The sequence below is a fragment of the Hemiscyllium ocellatum genome, unplaced genomic scaffold (assembly GCF_020745735.1).
Source record: "Hemiscyllium ocellatum isolate sHemOce1 unplaced genomic scaffold, sHemOce1.pat.X.cur. scaffold_316_pat_ctg1, whole genome shotgun sequence".
NCBI lineage: Eukaryota > Metazoa > Chordata > Chondrichthyes > Orectolobiformes > Hemiscylliidae > Hemiscyllium > Hemiscyllium ocellatum.
Genome location: NW_026868336.1, coordinates 340,018 through 359,775, shown reverse-complemented (window position 1 = coordinate 359,775; position 19,758 = coordinate 340,018). Strand labels below are relative to the sequence as shown.

Genomic DNA, 19,758 nt, shown 5'->3' with positions numbered 1-19,758 from the left:
GATCTCAAAAGTAAGTTTTTACAGTCAATGGAGTCATCAGGATCTGAATATCATTGACGTCTAAATGTGGAAGGAGAAAGGTTTGTGGAAAATATCTCCAATATTTTTGTTAAGCAGGAAGATGTACAAATTCGTGGTTGGATCACCCTTTGGGTGTGCGCTATGTTGTGGGCCCTGCAGCTGAGGAAGGAGCTATTGGCCTGAGAGGGAGCACAGATTTATCCAAATTACACCTGGTCTCTTTGGGTCTAAATCTGAGAGATCTTACAATCACTCACTTCATGATGTTAACCTGTAAACTTCATATTTTCAATTAACTGCAAACTTCCCATCAAAAGTCCTTTTGGACTCGAATTCCAGTACCTTTTCAGGTGGAATGTTCTAGATTCTGACAACGGTCTGTTCATTCAGAAACTGCTGAGGTCCATGTTGACTCTGGGGTTACAAAGGGCTGCATTGAAAGATGAGATGCAGTCCCTGAGCTCCCATTGAGATACATTGGAACAGTACAGGAGGCTGAGGGCAGTGTAGGTATGAGCAGGCAATGAAAATGACAGGGCTGCACTGTGAGGGCTGCTTGGCTCAATGAGTGTGTTTTGGAGTTGGGTGTAAACAGGGAGAGGGGAGACAGGGAGAAGGTGAAGCTGAAACTCAGTTTTAGTTCAGGGAACAGACAGTTTTTCAATGATTCCTGCGGAGTATTTGTTAACAGTGTTTAATGTATTTTTCCTGAGGGCAGTTGAGAGTTACCCACATTGCTGTGGGTCTGGAGTCACATGTAGGCCAGACCAGGTGAGGATGACCGTTTCCTTCCCTACAGGACATGAGTGAACCAGATGGGTTTTCTAACAATCGGCAATAGTTTCATGGTCATCCTTTGCCTTTTCACTCTAGATTGTATTGGATTCTGATGTCCGCACAGCCATGTTGGGATTCTAACCCTAATCCTCGGAACATTGCACATGTCACTCATCTGGCAGGAATACCATTAAGCCATTGCCTCCCCTTTTTAGCAATGTTTAAAGCAAGTTCCATCATTCTACGTGAACAATGTGCAACGTCCATGTGTCGGCCTCTCCAAAAGGTTAATCAACAGAAATTTGTTTGGGAGTGAAATATTTCACTTTTTTGGGGGGAGGGGTGTTTATTAAACAAAAATGAATCTAAATAAAAATCTGATGCCACGGACATGTAATTTCTGAAGGCGGAGGGGGATTACGGAGACAGGGAGGGTTGTGGGGCCAGAGGGGGACTGTTGTCCAAACATCACTGTGGTGTACATGGACTGCAGCATTTCAGGGAGGCGGTTAACCACCACTTTCTCCAAGACAAGTGAAGGTGGCCAATAAATACTGGTCTGGGCAGCAAAGGCAACTCCCAGTGAATAAAACCAAGCAGTGACCTCTCTGAGCTGACTGGCTGTGATGTTAAAAACCTCTCTGGAAATGGAGTGGGCAGAGAAGAGAAACAGTGACATTTCACAGCTGCCCTCAGAGAGACCTCACCCTTGGAAGTACTCCGAGCCGGGGATCAGCTCAGTGAGTTTCAATCTCTTTAAATATCAATCTTAGTCAGTTTTATTTTATTAAATCTACAGTAGTGAGTAAGGTGAGGATTTCTTTTTAATGTCTTTGGGTCTCTTGATTAAATGTTTAAGATATGAAATGTAAGCATTGCTAATCTCGGGCAGTATTTTTTGAGAAGTAAGACTGTGTCTTTGTCATGGTCTGTAGGTTGTGAAGGCGGAGAGATGGCCTGTTGTAGAGTGGCGTGCTGTTCCTGTCGGATGTGGGAGATTAGGGAGAGTCTCAATGATCCTGATGATTATGTCTGCAGGAAGTGTGATTGCAAATCCTATTGGAACGCATGGATTGGTGGAGAAGTGATTAAAGTCAGTGAGGAATTGTCAGGAGCCGGGGAGTGTGATATGTGGCCGTCTCAGGATACTGCAGATACAGTCAGGTATGTGGGTTACCTCCAGAAAAGCTAGGAGGGGTAGGTAGGTACTGCAGGAGTCTCCTGTGGCTATCCCCATCTCAGACAAGTGTACTGTTTTGGAAAATGTAGGTGGTAATAGACTTTCAGGGGAATGTAGCACTGACAGCCAAGTTACTGGTACTGAGACTGGCTTCTAACATAATGTGAGGTGTATCCAGTTCCACACGATCGATGGTGATAGGGGACTCTCTCGTCAGGGGCACAGTCTGCCGTTTCTGCAGCTAACAGTGAGAGATCAGAATGGGGTGGTGCTGCCCTGGTGCCAGTGTCAAGGATGTCTTTCAGAGGGAGCAGAACATTCTCAAAGGGGAAAATAACCAGTGGGAGGACATTGTACATTGGTACCAATGGCATAGGAAGGGGAAAGCATGGGGTCCTGAGGAGCAGGGAGATTTGCTAGTGCCACTCGGGAGGCATTAAACCAGTGAGGGAGTCGGGGTAATCCTAAAGAGATAGTGAGAAAAGAGGTGAGTCTGAGGCTGGTACTGTTCACCGGTCAGACTGTCAAGGCAGGCAAGAGCAAGTCACAGAATGAGGTGGGACGGACCAGTTACACTGCATTTATTTCAGTGCAAGAGACCTGACAGGTCAGGCAGGTGGGCTCAGGGTATGGTTTTGAACATGGTACTGGGATATTACAGCAATTACAGAGGCAGCACTCAGGGATGGATAGGACTAGCAGCTTAATGTTCCAGGGTATAGATGCTATAGCAAGGGGATAACAGAGCAGGGGGAGAGGTGTTTTTGATTAGGGATAACATTATGGCTGGGCTTTGGGAGGATATTCCTGGGAGTACATCCAGGCAAGTTATTTGGGTGGTACTGAGAAATAAGAAAGGGATGACCATCTTACTGGGGTTGTATTTTAGACTCTCTCCCAATAGTCAGTGGGGAATTGAGACACAATTTTACCGGCAGACCTCAGTTATCTGTAAAAATATAGTTGATGAGGGGTTTTAACTTTACCAACATGGCCTCGGAGTGCTGTAGTGTTAAGGGCTTGGATGGAAATGCATTTGTTCAGTGTGTACGAGAACATTTCTGATTGAGTTTGTAGGATGTACCTACTAGAGAAGGAACAAAACCTGACCTGTTTCCTTTATTCATTCACAGGATGAGGCTGTCACTGGCTCGGCCAGCATTTATTGCTGCGTTTACCCAGTGGGCAGTTAAGAATCAACCACGTTGCTATAGGTCTGGAGTCCCATGCAGACCAGACCAGGTAAGGATGGCATTTTCCTTCCCTAAAGGTCATGAGTGAACCACATGGGTTTTTTCAACAATTGACAATGGATTCCTTGTCGTCACTAGATTATTTTTTCCAGATATTTATTGAATTCACTTTCCAAAATCTGCCGTGATGGGATTCAAACCCAGGTCCCCAGAACGTTATCTGGGTCTCTGGATTAACTGTCTAGTGATAATTTCACTCCATCATCACTGCCTCTTAGGAAATGAGGCAGGGAGAGTGATTGAGGTATCAGTGGGGCAGCACATCAGCACCAAAGATCCCACAGTATTGTGGCTCAGTGGTTAGCGCTGCTTCCTCAGCAACAGAGACCTGGGTTTGATACCAGCCTCAGGCAACTGTCTCTGTTGGAGTTGGCACATTCTCCCCAGTGTTTGTGAGGGTTTCCTTCGGATATTCAAATTTACTCCTACAGTCCAAAGATGTGTAGGTTAGTTGGATGAACCATGTTAAATTTCCCATAGTGTCCAGATGCAGTATATGAGGTTTTGGGATGTGCAGGCAAATCTCTGCCTGATGTGAAAAGATCGTTTTGAGGTCCTGGACAGAGCTCAGTGAGGTGTGGCTGAACGTTTTACATTTCCCGTGGCGGTAAGGGAAGGTCAAAGGTGTGGAGCATGTGTTGGTGGGAGGGTGTGGACCTAACAAGGGAGGTGCAGAGGGAATGGTCTCTGTGGAACGCAGATAGTGGTGGGGAGGGAAATATGTCTCTGGTGGGGTCTGACTTTAGGTAGCAGAAATAAGAGGTTAATGCGCTGTATCTGGAGATTAGTGGGGTGGAAGGTGAAGACCGCAGGGCTGTATTCTTTATTGTGGCTGGAGGGGTGGGGTAAAGGTGGAGGTGCGGGAAGTGGAGGGTATGTGTTGGAGGGCATTGTTGATCAAGTCGGAGGAAAGTTACGGTCCTTGAAGTAGGCCTTTCTGGGATGTCCTGGAGTAGAATCCAAAGAGATTAAACAAATATATCACAGACAAAAGATTAACTGGACCAGAGAATAGGACCCCTTAAAGGTCAACAAGGCTGTCTATGGAATCACAGAGGGTGTGAAAGATATGCAAATGTTTCATGTCATTTTTACTGGAGAAGTATATGGAAGCTCGAGAGTTTGGAGAAATAAACAATGATAACTTTGAAAGTGTCCATGTTACAGGGGACGTGGGACTGGATGTCTTAAATCACATCAAGGTGGATAAAGCTCTGGAACCTGATCAGGTGTATCCTGGAACTTTCTGGAAATCTAGGGAAGTGATTGTTGGGCCTCTCCTGAGGTATTTGTATCGTTGATAGTGACAGGTGAGGTGCTATTATTTTAAAAAAGGTGGTAAGGAGGGGCCATGGAACAAGAGAACAGTGAGCCTGAAGTCAGGCAGGCAAGTTGTTCGAAAGGACAGGATATCCATCTATTTGGAAAGGTAAGGAATGATCAGGGAGAGTCACTGTGGCTTTGTACATGCACAATTGTGTTTCACTAACTTGAGTGAGTGTTTTGAAGTGACAAAGAAAATTGATTAAGCCAGGCGGTGAATGTTGTTTATATGGACATTCAACAAGGTTCCACAAAGCAGACTGGTTAGCAGGGTTAGGTAACATGGAATGCAGGGAGAGCAAGCCATTACAAAACTACCTTGAAGGTAGGAGACAGAGGATGATGATTGAGGGTTGCTTTGCGGACTGGCGGCCTGTGAGCAGCAGTGTGCTGCATGGATGGATATTGGGCCCTTAATTAAACGACTTGGATGTGAATATATGAGATATGGTCAGTAGGTTTACAGAAGACACCAAAATTGGAGGTGTAGTGGACAGTGAAGAAGGTTAGTTCAGAATACAACAGGATCTTGATCAGATGGGCCATTGGAGCAAGGAATTGCAGACTGAGTTCAAATTAGAAAATGTGAGCTGTTATATTTTGGAAAGGCAAATCAGGGCAGGACTTATGCATTTAATGGTAATGTCCTGGGGAACATTGCTGAACAAAGAGACCTTGGAGTGCAGGTTCATAGTTCACTGAAAGTAGAGTCACAGGTAGGCAGGGGAGTGAATGCAGCATTTGGTACGCTCCCCGTTATTGGTCAATGCATTGAATGCAGCTGTTGTGACGTCATATTGTGGCTGGACAGGGCACTGATGAAGGCCCTTCTGGAATTCTGTTGTCAGTTCCAATCTCCCTGTTCTTGGAATAATGTTGAGAAACTTGAAAGGGTTCAGAAAACATTTGCAAGGACTTTCCTGGGGTTGGACGATTTGAGCTATTGGGAAAGGCTGAATAGGCTGGGACTATCTTCCCTGGAGATTTGGAGGCTGAGAGGTGATTTTATAAAGTCATGAAGGGCATGGATAAGGTGAGCAGTCAGGGACTTTTTCCCAAGTTTGGTGGGTCCAGAAATAGAGGGTACAGGCTTAAGGTGAGAGGGAAAAGATTTAAAAGGGATCTAAGGGGCATCTTATTCATGTTGAGGGCATTGCATATATGAAATGAACTGCCAGAGGAAGGGGTGGAGGCAAGTACAATTGCAGCATTTAAAAGGCGTCTGATTGGGTACATGAAGAGGTAGGATTTAGAGGGATAAGGGTGAACCACTGGCAAATGGGACTCCATTAACACTCTCCATTAATGGTCAATGCATTGAATACAGAAGCTGGGACGTCATATTGTGGCTGAACAGGACGTTGATTAAGCCACTTCTGGAATTCTGTTTTCAGTTTGAATTTCCCTGTTCTGGGAAGGATGTTGTGAAATTTGAAAAGGTTTGGACAAGACTTACAAAAACATTGCCAGGATTGGAGGATTTGGGCTACAGGGAGGGGCTGAAGGCTGGGGCTATTTTCTCTGGAGAGTCAAAGACTGAGAGGTGACTTCATGGAGATTTATAAAATCACGAGGGGTGTGAAAAAGGTGAGCAGCCGGGGTCCTATTTCCTCAGGTTAGGTGGGTCCAAAACTAGAGCACATGGGTTTAAGTTGAGAGGGCATAGATTTAAAAGGGATCGAACTGGCAACGTTTTCAAGCTGAGTGTGGTGTGTGTATGGGAGGGGCTACCAGATGAAGTAGTGAAGGCTGAAAAATCACAACATTTAAAAGGCTTCCAATTGGGTACATGAATAGGAAGGGTTTTGATGGATACAGGCCAATAGATGGTAAATGGGAATCCATTAGTTTAGGATTCCTTGTTGGCACGGACGAATTGGACTGAAGGTCTGTTTCTTTGATCTTAATAAATTAAGATGCATTCCTCTCTTTTGTGCAGAGCTAGCTGAAGCACAGATAATTATCCTTGGAGCTGAGAAGGTGAAGCAGTGATTTTGATCTGGTGCAGATTTGGTTCCAAGGTCTTGAATTTGCAAAGAGAGAGAGGAATTGGTAACCCTGTCACAATTTTTAGTAACTACTTTCAAGTAATTGGCAAATAATACAAGGTGAAAATGTGAACACTATTTTACTCAGTAAGTTCTGAGCATCTGGAACAGTCTGAACGACACAGATTCAGGAGGTATTCTGAAACAGACTTGGAATTTTACTTTTTAAGGAAAGATTTGGGAGGCTATGGGCTCATGGGAGGGGACGTGGGACAGATTTGCAGCATCTCCAATAGCCCCCAGGCCCTGTGCTCTGTGATACTGCCCCATTCACTGTGAATGATGAAGCTCATCCCAGGGCAGGGAGAGGGATTAGTCCTCCACTCTCATGACAATGGTGCCCGGCTTGACGGCAGCTCCAGACCAATAGGAGGAGGGTCTGTGCGGTCCTTGAGCCAATGGGAGTGAATGAGGGGTGTGGCCAGCAAGACAACACCTGTCCATGAGCTGTGCAGGTGCAGTGTCACTGGGTGGGGGTGGGAGAGACAGCAGAGACTGGGACAGGGGCTGTTGGACCTGAATTACAGACTCCCGGTAAATTAAAACCAAAAGAACTGCGGAAGATGTAAATCAGAAACAACAACCAGGAGGGTCTGGAGAAGCTCGGCAGGTCTGGCAGCATCTGTGAAGAGAAATCAGAGTTCAAGTTTAAGATCCGGTGTCCCTTCCACAGAACAGGTGTTACTGAGAAAAAAAAGTCAGTTTATTTGCAGAAGATAGTGTGGGGGGAGGATATAAGGAGTAAAGGATAGGTGGGGATAGAGTGAGAAGAATGGTTGGATAAAGGAGTGGATAACGATATGGCCGGGGGAGGGTGACTAGCTGTTAATGGAGACTGTTTAGTGGCTTACCATAGGTAGTGTGTAATGACAGGCTGTGAGAGCAAGGCCTGGTGTGTGGGGTAGGGGGCTAGGACATGGGGTTGTTAGCCTCTGGTTAGCCACTAACAGTCTCCATGTGTAAGCTGTTGCCTACCTATATCACTCCACAATTGGAGCTGCCGAGGACACACACCTTTGGAATATCCTCCCTCACCCCCTCTGTCCGCCTTAAAGATGTATCTAAAAATCGTTCTCTTTAATCTACGTTTCCATCATCCGTGAAGCATTTTAGGAGATTTGTCAATGTGAAAGGCTCCATACAATGCAGGTAGTTGTTGTTATTGTCTGACATCAGGATTAACAGGGATGAGCACACTCTCTTATACCTGATGAACAGCAGCAAAAGCAGGAAGCACTGAGCATGCTCCAGCCCACAATGGGCTTCAGATTATTGATGGGGTGGGGGAACGGGGGCTAGAGGTGCTAGTTGTTCCTTCAACCAATCGGAGTGAATGAGGGGGCGGGACAATACTCCACCACGTGATAAGCTTCACTGACAGCACAGTGTTGTTGTGACCAAGGCATTGGAAATGTGTGAAGGTGCAGGGCAGAGGGAAGGAAAGTCATATTGACCAGGAAGAGGAGGAAATTTTTACCGTATGGAATGAGAGGTTTTACAGAACTTAGTGTACATTGTACAACACAAATTTGAAAATCCAAATTCTGCCCCATTTTCCCTCCCTATAATGCATTTTACACTCCCTGAAATATCAACTGTGTGTTTCTCTCTCCACAGATACCAGTGATCAGTGCCAAAGCCCCATTGCCTGTGGAGAAGGTGATGTTTGACGTCCTGTACAGCTGCAATTCGTGTGGTGAAGGTGCTCCCACAATGTGGTTGGGTAAGAGCTGTTATAGATTATTCACTCAGCGACAGTGAAGAGTTGACAATGTATGTGCAAATCAACAACAGTTTGTTTTTTTTATCACGTTTACAATTCCACAAAAATACTATTGAGAGCTTCTGACATAAGGCCACAGATGGGGATATTAGGTCAGGTGATCAAAAGAACTGCCAAATAAACAGGTTTTCAGGAATACTTTTAAAGGAGGAAAGCAGGTCTGAGAGGGTTAGGGTGGGAATTCCAGACTGTGTTGCCTTGGCAACAGGAGAAACAGCCAGACAAGTGAAGCAATGAATAAACACATCGTTGGGAGTCTGAAAGAAATGAGTTGTCGGGATCTCACAGGTTGTGTGGTGCAGGGAGACAGGGATGTTCACAGCCAGGAATTACAGCAAGAGTGAGAATTTTAAATTGTTGCTTGTTGATGGATCAACAAGTTTTGGTACAAGTGAGCACTTGGAGAGTAGGGTTTTAGATACTCTTGAGATTGCATGTACGTTGAATGTGGGAGGCTGGCCAGGAGAGTGTTTTATAACGAACTCTGGAGATAACACAGGGATGGACGAGTATTTCAGTAAATGGGCTGAGACTAGGGTGAGTTGGGTGACGTCACTGATGTAGAAATAGTGTTTTTGGAGTTGGGCTGCACTGCCTCCTCACCACTCCCCCTCACCAATTCACAGATATTGTTCCTTGTTCTATCTGTCTGTCTTTTCTGGTTATGTCCTTCTCTCCCATTCTGCTACAAACTAATATTTGACCTCACCGTTGGTGCAAACACATACTCCATCCCGACTCTCCCTTTCCTTTCTGAATTCCTTGTATGTGGTGTCCCTTAAGGATCTCTCCTTGGTCCCTCCTGTTCCTCACCTACATACTGCCAGGAGGTGACATCGTCCAAAAGCACCGTGTTAGGTTTCACATGTACACTGACAATGCCCAGCTCTCCCTCCCCATCATCCCTCTCCATTACTCAGTTATCAAACTGCTCATCACATTCCCACTACGCAATTGGCTGCAGTTTCCTCCAATGAAACGTTGTAGTGGTTAAACTTGTTGCCTTCAGTTGCTATTACAAATTCCTTTCCCTGACTGTTGAGCCCCTCCCTCTCCCTGGGAACTGTCTGAGACAGAACCACACTCTTCACAATATTGCTGTCATGTCTGTAACCCCAACGTGACCTTCTGATCAGACATCTACACAATCACAAACACCACGAATTCCAATCTCTAAAATGTTGCTTGTCTCCACCTCACCCCAGCTCTATTGCTACTGAAACCCCTTAGCCGTGTCGGTGTTGCCTGAAACTTGATGAATCTAAAACAGAATCCATGATTCCGTGACTGACCCAGAATCTGGTTCCAGACTCCCTCATGTTGGGAAACATTCTCTCAGTATTTACCCTGTCAAACTCCTTAAGAATCCTTCATGTTACAATGAGATCCCCTCTCATTGTTCCCAAATCCAGTGAGTGGAGTCTCAACTACTTCAGCCTTTTCTTAAAAGATAATCCCTGCAAACCAGGGTTCATCCCAGTCAGGTTTCTGTGAAATGCCTCTGATGAAATGTTGCATTTCCTTAAATAAAGGGACCAAACCTTCTGTCATTACTCCCAGATGTGGTCTCACTTCAATTTATAAACTTCATAAAGTTCCCCTCAGGTATATACTCCAAACAACTCCCTTTAAACTTGCACTGATGTTGAAATGCTCAGCAGGTCATGCAGCATCTGTGAGGAAAACTCAGTTAAAGTTTCGGGTCTGGTCACCCTTCCTCAGATACGTTAACTCTAATTTCTTTCTAGACCTGCTGCTAGACCTGCTGAGCTTTTCCAGAAACTTCTGTTTCTCTTCCTGGTTTACAGCATCTGCAGTTGGTTCGGTTTTCATATCCTTTAAACTTGCCATCTCTCCTCTAGAATTTGTCATTCCCACCTTGGGAAAAAGGATTCACGTTTGTTTGGTCTCCCCTACTCTGGGGGAAAAAGAAACCATGACTATTCACCCTATCATTGCTCCTTATAATTTTATAAAGTTCGATAAAGCCACCTAATGTGTCCAGTGCTGCAGGGAAATAGCCTCCGCCTATTCAGCCTCTCCCTATGGTTCAAATGTTCCAATACTGGCAACACCCTTGTAAATCTTTTCTGAACTCTTGCAAATTTCCCAACATCTTTCCTGTAAGAGGGAGACTGGAATTGAAAGCAGTCTGGGGATTCCAAAAGTGGCCAAGCCAATAAACTGTACAACCAAAACATCATCTCCCAACTCCTATCCTCAATGTACTGCCCAATAACAGCTAGCATACCGCACACCACCTTCACTGACCTGTCTACCTTCAACCACACTTTCAAGGAACTATCAACCCACACTGCACGGTCTGTTTGTTTGTCAACACTTCCCAGGAACTTTTCATTGAGAAGTTGAGTCCTATTCTGGTAACATCTTTCTGAAATCAGGGAGACTACAATTGAATGCAGCATTCTAACACTGGCCTGACCAATGCCCTACTCAGCCACACCATGACCTCCTAACCCCTATACTCAGTGACAGAATCCCTACAGTGTGGAAGCAGGCCTTTCGGCCCATGAGACCATACCAACCATCGGAACAGCATTCCACACTAACTCTGTAACCTACCATTACCCAAAGCTAATCCAGCTAACCTGCATGTCTTTGGATTTGTGGGAGGAAGTTAAGAGCCCCCAGAGGCAGCCCACGCAGACACACAGGGAGAATGTGCAAACACCACACAGACAGTGGAGTCGAACCAGGGTCCATTTATTGACCAGCGCATTCCATTAAAGGTCAGTGTCCCAAATGCCGCATTCAGCACCTGATCTCTCTGAAACTCCATTTTCCAGGAACTATGCAGTTGTTCTGAGCCCTTCAGAGGGAATTAAGGTGAGGAGGAGAAAACACGAAAAGGGTTGAGTTGTAGATCTATAAAATAACTCTCCATCTTCCCCCTCTCTGTTCCCCCCGTCTCCCCTCACTCTGCTGTCTGGTTTTCCCCCCTCTCTGTCGGTCAGTCCTTTGTCGCCTCTCCCCCCCCCCCCCCCCACCACCTCGTCGGTCGCACTCCCCCGTTGGTCTTTCCCACAATCTGTTGGTCTGTCCCCCCTCTGTCTGTCGGTCGCACACCTGTCTCTTTCCCCCCTCCGTCGGTCGCCCCCTCTGTACCTCCCCATCTGTTCCCCTCCTCTCTAATCCCGCTTTCTGTCCCCATCCATTTCTGTGCCTCCCCTCTCTATCCCGCCTCTCTGCAGCCACCCATTTCTGTCCCAACCCTCTCGATCCACCCACCCTCTCTGACCCTCCGCCCACCCCCTCTCTGTCTACCCTCCCCTCCCAGTCCCCTAGTTCTGTATTTCCCCCTCCGCAGGGAAAATATCTTGTCTATTTACCCTATCCACGCCCGGCCTGATTTTAAAATTCTCTTTCAGGTCACCGTTCAGCCTCTGACGGTCCAGGGAAAACAGCCTATCCATCCCTGGCAACATCCTGGACTTCTTTTCTGACCCTTTTCAAGTTTGAGAACAGCCATCTGATAGGAAGGAGACCAGAATTGCATGGAATATTACGAAGTCGCCGAATCAATGTCCTGTACAGCTGCAATATGACCTCCCAACCCCTACACTCAATGCTCTGACCAATAAAGGCAAGCAGACCAACTGCCGCCTTCACTAATCTATCTACTTGCTTCTCTACTTTCAAGGAACTGTGAACCTGCACTCCAAGGACTCTTTGTTTAGCAGCACTCTCCTGGAACTTACTATAAACTGTAAGTCCTGCTAAAGTTTGCTTTTCCAAAATGCAGCAGGTCGCATTTTTCTAAACTAAACTCCTCAGCCCATCACCCATCTGATCCAGATCCTCTTGTACTCTGAGGTAATCTTTTTCCCTGTCGACCACACCCCCCATTTTGGTGTCATCCGCATACTTATTTACAATACCTCTTATGTTCACATCCAAATCATGAATGTAAATGGCGAAAAGTAGTGGATCCAGCACCGATCCTTGTGACATTCCACTGGTCACAGGCCTCCAGCCTTAAAAGCACTCTCTGCCTTCTACCTTCGGACCAGTTCTGTACACCATGCGATCTAACCTTGCTGACCAGTCTCACATGAGGAACATTGTCGAATGCCTTACTGAAGTCCAAGTAGATCATGTCCATGCTCTGACCTCATCAATCCTCTTTGTTGCTTCTTCAAAAAAACTGAGTCAAATTCATGAGACATGATCTCCCATGCACAAATCTGTTATTAATATCCAGGATTTAACTCTGTACATTGGGGTCTGCGTTGCCCAGTTATAGGTGTTAATATTCGGGATGAAGTACAAGTACACCAGCATTTTGTCATCGACTGTGTATTGAGTCTTGCTAGTATCACCAACACAGTTGAGTTCCTTTTGAAAGCCAGTCCCTGTATCCCTTGCCCACCAGGAAATGGTGGCAGTGTCCTTACCTTTGGACCTGGAGGATCGGGCACAGAGTTGAGGAACAGCATCTTTGAAGAGGATGATTAGAAAACCTGCCCAAGCCACCAGGCCATACTGTCTCCCAGCTGTCCCTGCCTCAGCCTCCAAACAGAACCTTCCTGTAGTTTCTCTCCTGTCAGACTCTCCCATTACTCAGTTTGTCCAGGATCCCCTCCTGCTGCTGCACTGATCCTGTCCCTCACTGACCTGTCCATCCCCCAGTGTCCTGCACATTCATTCATTGTTTACAATCTCATTTCCCCAGTTCTCCAGCTCCGCCCCTTCCCGTTTATAGAGACGGCTCAGTGGTTAGCACTGCTGCCTCACAGCACCAGGTACCCAGTTTCGATTCCAGCCAAACCCGGAGTTTGTGCATCCTCCCCGTGTCTGAGCGGGGTTCCTCCCCCAATCCAAAGATGTGTAGGACAGGTGAATTGGCCATTCTAAATTGCCCATAGTATTAGTTACATTAGTCAGGGGTAAATATAGGGTAGGGGAATGGGTTTGTATAAGGTACTGTTTGGAGGGTCGGTATGGACTTGTTTGGCCGAAGGGCCAGTTTCCATACTGAAGGGATTCTGATATATAGGGCAGCAGCTGCTGTCAGTCTCCCGGACTCCTGTATGATCGGGAGCACATGCTGTAGGAGAGGAGACCAGTGTATGGGCGCAGTGCTGGGCAACTGTGGGAGTATGCACAGTGCCTGGGAAGGAGGCTGTGGTTGTGAGGGATTAATCTGTCATTGGCAGCTTCCTCCCTCTGGGAGCAGGACCCAGGGGAATGGCCCCTTTCCTGGTACCCTGCCATGTGATCAGACTATCAGTGGGGCAGCATTTTGCAGAAAGTTATCAGAACTCTTTTGTGAAGATTCAGGGTTTTTATGGAAAGGGACAAAGATGGGCCTGCAATTCGAGTTCTAATTTGGTTCATTTTAGTAAGACAGGTTTTGGCCAGAGTGTGCAGGAAGCAGTGCATGCAGGATGGTTGTCATCAGAGGATTCACCAACAACGCCCCCCCCCACCCCCCCACCCCACCCTGCTGGACTCAGAGTCAGACTCATTCATTTGGTTCTTAGTCCGCAGACAAGATCTAGGAAACTGAATTCAAAGTGAGGAGAGAGTGTGTGAGAACTGGGTTTGGAGGGAAGGAGTGAGGGGATTGGTTCGGATTTCAGTTCACAGAAGAAAGAGAAATTGTTAGACTGAGAGTTAAAACTTTGGAAAACATGAAACTACAATTTAATACTATAATTATCTTATAAAGATCCATCCTGTATTAATATGGTGAGTTGTTTTCTCAGTTGTAGGATACTGAAAGGGTGGATTTGTGGATGAGAAATTCAAATTGAACTTCATGTTCAGATCTGATAGTTACTTGATCCGTGCCGATCTGAATATTCATTGGCCTTTTCATGTGGAAGGAAAGGTGTGTATTCTGTCCATGGGCGAATATTCCAAATCTCAGTGTGACTGGAAAAACTACTGAGACACAGCCAAGTCCATGTTAGGGTGGTGACTGTGGAGAAAGAGTTCATTTGTTTTTAGAAGTCTGAAAAATCATGGCATGTTTCCCAGGAAAAATTAAGCCACAGCTTTGCTTTGTAGAAGGACAAGTCTTTAATTAACCATACAACCAGAAAGACACAAGGATACCTGCACCTTGGGAAATACTATGAAAACGGGATTGTTGTAAAGGAGTTCATTCTCGATCATGGACTGTAATCCATTGGCGTTGTCCCGTTGGTTCCAGCGCTGTGGGGAAATACTGGAAATATGATGAATGCAGTGTAGGTTTCAGTTATTAAACTGTAAAAAGTGCAGAACAATTTAAAAGGATGCTGTCAGGGCTCAGGGGCCTGAGTTATAGGGAGAGGTTGGACAAGCGAGGATTTTTTTGTTTAGAGCAGAGGAAACTGAGTGGGTCCTGTTCTAGAAGTGTGTAAGACCATGAGGGGCATGGATAAGGTGAATGCATTCAGTCTTTTTTCCCAGGGAATCAAGGACTGGAGGGCATCAGTTGAAGGTTAGAGGGGAAAGAATAAAAGGGAAGCTGAGGGGCAACTGTTTTACACAGATGGTGGTATGTATATGGAATGAGCTGCCAGTGGAAGTGGTTGAGGTGGGTACACTCTCACAACAGGTAAAAGACATTTGGATAAATACATGGATAGGAAAGGGTCAGAAGCAGATGGGCCAAGTGCAGGGAAATGGGGTTAGTGTGGATGGACATTCTGGTCGGCATGGGCCAGTTTGGGCCAAAGGGCCTGTCTCTGCTGTAGGACTCTGTCTCCAGGTATATTTCCTCTTTCTCCTGCTATCCCTGGGAGCACCCTGGGATGTATTCCATCAGGGCAAAGCGACTTATCTACCTTTAGCTCCATTAGCTTGCCCAGCTCTAACGCTTTCGTGATTATGGTTGTTTCTTGGTCCTCACCTTCCTCAGTTTCCTTATCAATTACTGGCATGTTCTTCATATCCTCCACTGTGAAGACTGACTGTTGTGTACTCATATTCCTGAACCCTGCTGGATAGGGATAACTAGGTACAGAACTCTGAGAGGTCTTCTCAGAGTCTTTATTGATGAGACATGGCAGTTACCTGGATAGTGTACATGCAAAACACCTCCAGGCAGCATCAGGTAAAGCCCCACCTATCCAATGTAAAGCTCCCATTCTTAAACATTTTGTGGTTTGGGACTTTGAATACAGACTCTGTCTCAGTATTTATCTCCATGGCAACGGTCAGTTAGAAAGTCGACTTCAGTTTCGCACTTTGTGGTTAAAACATACACCCCTGTGGCTCCCTCAAGTACCTGACAGGCACTTCAGTTTCAGTGGGGATGTCTATCAGGATTCTGATATGGAGGAGCCGGTGTTGGGGTGGGGTGGACAAATTTATAAATCTCACAACACTAGGTTATAGTCCAGCAGGTTTATTTGGAAGTACAAGCTTTTGGAGTGTGCTGTGATTTGTAACGTGATCAGGTTTATCTCTATGGTAACAGTTAAGTGCTTCAACAATGAGAGGCCACATTTTCCCACACAATAGGTTCCCCTCTAGCAGTGTAAGCTGCTATTCCAGCCCTGGAGATGGCTACTCATCACTTTTCTCCCCAATCCTATCTAGCTTTCTGTTGATCTTTAAAGTTTTTTCTAATCTCCTAGTTTCTCCTTGATTATTGCCAATTTGTATGCCTTCTATTTCATTTTGATAGACTCCCTTATTTCCTGAGCCACTCATGGCAGATTACTCCTTTTTCCTACAGTCCTTCCTTTTCCCTGATATACTTTTGCTGAGCACTACAAAAAATTCCCCCGTTGTCCGTCAACTTTTCCACGGTAAAGTCTTTGCTTCCAGTTTACATTAGCCAACTCCTGCCTCATCCTATTGTAGTCTCCTTTGTTTAAGCACTGGATCTAATCTTCCAGCTTTCCAGCTGTGTTCTAAGTTCAACCAGATTTATCAGAAGTCAGTTATCAGATTACGAGGTGAGGCGAAGTTTCCTGGGTGTTTTGCGTTTCATTGTCAAAGACCTTGGCTTTGTATTAAAGTATAGGATAGATATTCACAACAGAGTATTCTGGACGGCACATACATGGACACTGTGGGCAATTTAGCATAGGCAATTCACCTAACCTACACATCTTTGGACTGTGGGAGGAAGCTCGGGCACCCTAGGAAACCCACGCAGACATAGTGAGAACGTGTAAACTCCACACAGTCACATCTGGCTGAAATAAAACCCGGGTCCCTGATGCTGTGTGGCAGCAGTGCTAACCACTCAGCTACATCTGCTTAAAATCTGCTACCTCTTATTAACCTCCCCACCCCGCAATCTATGTTCCTTACGTCAGAAATCAGGTTGTGGAAGCATATGTCTCAGTAAAACCAATGACAGCCCATATGTCCTGTGTGTCTGAATGGGGATCCTATACACAACACCCTCCAGCCCACACTTTTCATTCACTATCCAGAAACATGTCTCCAGTGCCTTCATGAGGACTATAACTCCCACAATCCCTGAGGCAGGGACCACACGTGTGAGGGGAAGCCCAGAACTGTACGTGTACAGAATATGGGCGGATTTTGGAGCATGTGCTTTGGGGTAATTAGCGGAAAGCATTTGACATTGTTATTGGCTGGAGGATGGACCAATCAGCTTGTAGTATTGATGGGTTGGGGGGGGTCAAAGTGTCACCACACCCACATGGGACCAAGTTCCATCCCCAACTTGTCATAATGCTGGGAATCGACCAATGGGAAACAAAGAAGGATCTGACCCATTCTCCCAGACTGAAGGTTCCTCTTCTGTCCAGCATCTGCTACCACCCTTTCTATTTATTTCCTTTTGATTTATCCTGCTGTAACATTATTGACTTGCAGTAACTGAAGGGAAATGGAGTAAACCCAGAAAGGGTGCAGAGTCTAACCAGGGACGGGAAGGGGTGGCATGGATCTGTTTATCAGTAACTCCATGAGAATGGGGGTGGATACATTAGGGACAGCAGAGGCAGAATGGTGGGAGAGAGTAAGTGGGCTGGAGGGTTACAGCTTTTGCAGAAGAAAGGGAAAAAAGATTTCCAGAGAAGCTAGAATTGTCTGCTCTGAATTTCTAACCTGTACATATTCCTTTATACAGGGTGCTTAATGGTGAAGATTTGCAGACTGAAATCTCAAACTCATGTGCAGATCGTGATTAAGTTAACCAGCATTTGAAGAACCAAAGATGGAGAATAACTTGGGCAAAATCCAGCAACACTCTCCTTCCCAACATTGTCTGTCTCTCTGCGCCAAATGGACTGTGAATGGTTCAAGACAGCAGCTCACTACCATCTTCTCAAGGGTAACTAGAGATGGGGAATAAATGCTGGCTGAGCCAGTGATGCCCATATCCTGGAAATGGTTCCTATCTCTAGTTGCTGAACCCCAGTTGATGTTACTGCAGGATGATGAGGGATGCTGAGTGCATCCTCCAGGAGGCAGTACCATCACATTACCCCTGCCTACACCCACACAGTAACACCGCAACATCACTGGAACAAAAGGCAGTGAAGCCAAAGGAGGACTTAGATATAGTTCTTCGAGGTAAAGTCATGAAAGGGGTTTGGAACACAGCAGGAACAGGAGACTGAGCTGGATGGTCAGCTGTTTCCCATTGAATGTGGAGCAGGATTAAAATGCTGAATGGTCTCCTCCTGCTGCTATCTCCCAGGTATGTATATAGCCATAGAGCCCGGGTAGGAAGAAGTAGGCAGGGCAGGGATTCTCCAGGCGAATGCACTTCCACATCCGGGTTCAGCGGGAAGGGATCAAATCAAAGTAGAGTTGGGGGTGAGGAGGCAGCGATGGAGATAAAGCACTGTATCCACTGTGGTGCCCATCTCTATCTAAAGACAACGGGACAATTGATAAAAGCTACGTGCTCCTTCTCCAAGGACACCCTTTTGCATCACCTTTATCCTCAATCATAGAATAGAATCCCGACAGTGTGGAAGGAGAGCATTGGCCCATCAAATCCCACCAACTATCCAAACAGCATCCCATCTGGAGCACTCCACCCCTGTAACACTGCATTTCCCATGGCAGATCCACAGAGTCTGAACAATCCTGGACACTGTGGACAATTTAGAATGACTGATCCACCTAACCCACAAATCTTTGGACTGTGGGAGGAAACCAGAGCACCTGGAGTGGACCCACACTATCCTGGGGAGAATGTGCAAACTCCACACAGGCTGTTGACCAAGGCTGGACTCCAACCTTGTACCTGGTGCTGTGGAGCAGCAGTGCTATAGAGCAATTTAAATCAAAACAGAGACCCCTGCTCATTGATGTTTGTGAAGACTTATTGCCCAGCGACATCCTGAGATTCAGAAAGAGACAATATGAATTCAATCAACTCCTGCCGAGTTAATGTGATTAACAACAACATCAATACTCCAACAGCGTCATCAGACCTCGTACCTACTCTATCATTTACAATTTTTAACCCATGGGAAGTTTGTTACCAGCTTCGATGACAGCCATAATGCTCTGACCACTTTGACAGAGCCAGTGCTCGTCAGTTCTCATAGTTATCAATAGATTGTATCTAAACAGGATGCCCCACAACAGGAAGTGCTCTGACACTCAATGCCCGTAAGGCAAGGTCATTTTCCTAAAACCACTCACGACTGGCAATACCATTGAAGATATTTTATACAGTAACCTTTCTGTCTCAATTGCCAGTTCCAGTCCATGAAGCAGCCAGTAACATGCCAGTGAATTGAATTCTAGTAGCAGCATTGCCCTGGCAGGAGAGATTGAGGAGCTTGAAGCTGTCTTCTCTGGAGTATCTAAACATGAAACACTTCAAATGAACAAAAATCTTCAAGAGCTCGAGAGAATGTATACAGGAAGGATGTGCTCCTAGGCTGGTGTGCCTGGAATGAAATAAACACTAACTACGGTATCTTTACCCAGCATCCCCTTTAGCTGCATAAATGTTGAAGATTTATTTGCTGCTCTGATTCCACTCTCTCCATCACTCCCATTTTTCACTGCTGTAATGTTGATGACTGTGCAAATATATAAAATTTAATTTAATCCATCCCAAAGCCTCTCTGTACCTGTGTCTCACTTGTGTTCACCGAGACACTCATTCAATCTGACCTCTTTGTAAACCCTGCTCTGATATTTCCTTAGAGGGCTCAGAATTAATTATTCACAGAATTGTTACTGTACAAAAGGAGGCTGATTGGCTGATCAGCTCTCCAAAGGATCACCTCACTGACTGCTATTCTTCTCCCTTTACCCCATAAACCTTCCCATTCATCCTCTTCCAGTAACACCGGCGAGTTCACAACTAACCACAGCGATCAGATTTATTTTGTTTGTTCATGGGCTCACGGCATCACTTGCTGGGGCAGCATTTGTCATCCATTCTGACTGCGCAGGAGATGGTTC

The 19,758-nt window shown here is 45.8% G+C and overlaps 1 long non-coding RNA gene across 1 annotated transcript; it reads left to right on the top strand.

The window, feature by feature from the left end:
- Positions 1-3,114: 3,114 nt before the first annotated feature.
- On the top strand, positions 3,115-19,402 carry LOC132813057 (uncharacterized). The gene is made up of 4 exons (XR_009643915.1): positions 3,115-3,220; positions 8,220-8,325; positions 11,775-12,112; positions 17,453-19,402. It is a non-coding gene; the product is annotated as an uncharacterized LOC132813057 (long non-coding RNA).
- Positions 19,403-19,758: the final 356 nt, after the last annotated feature.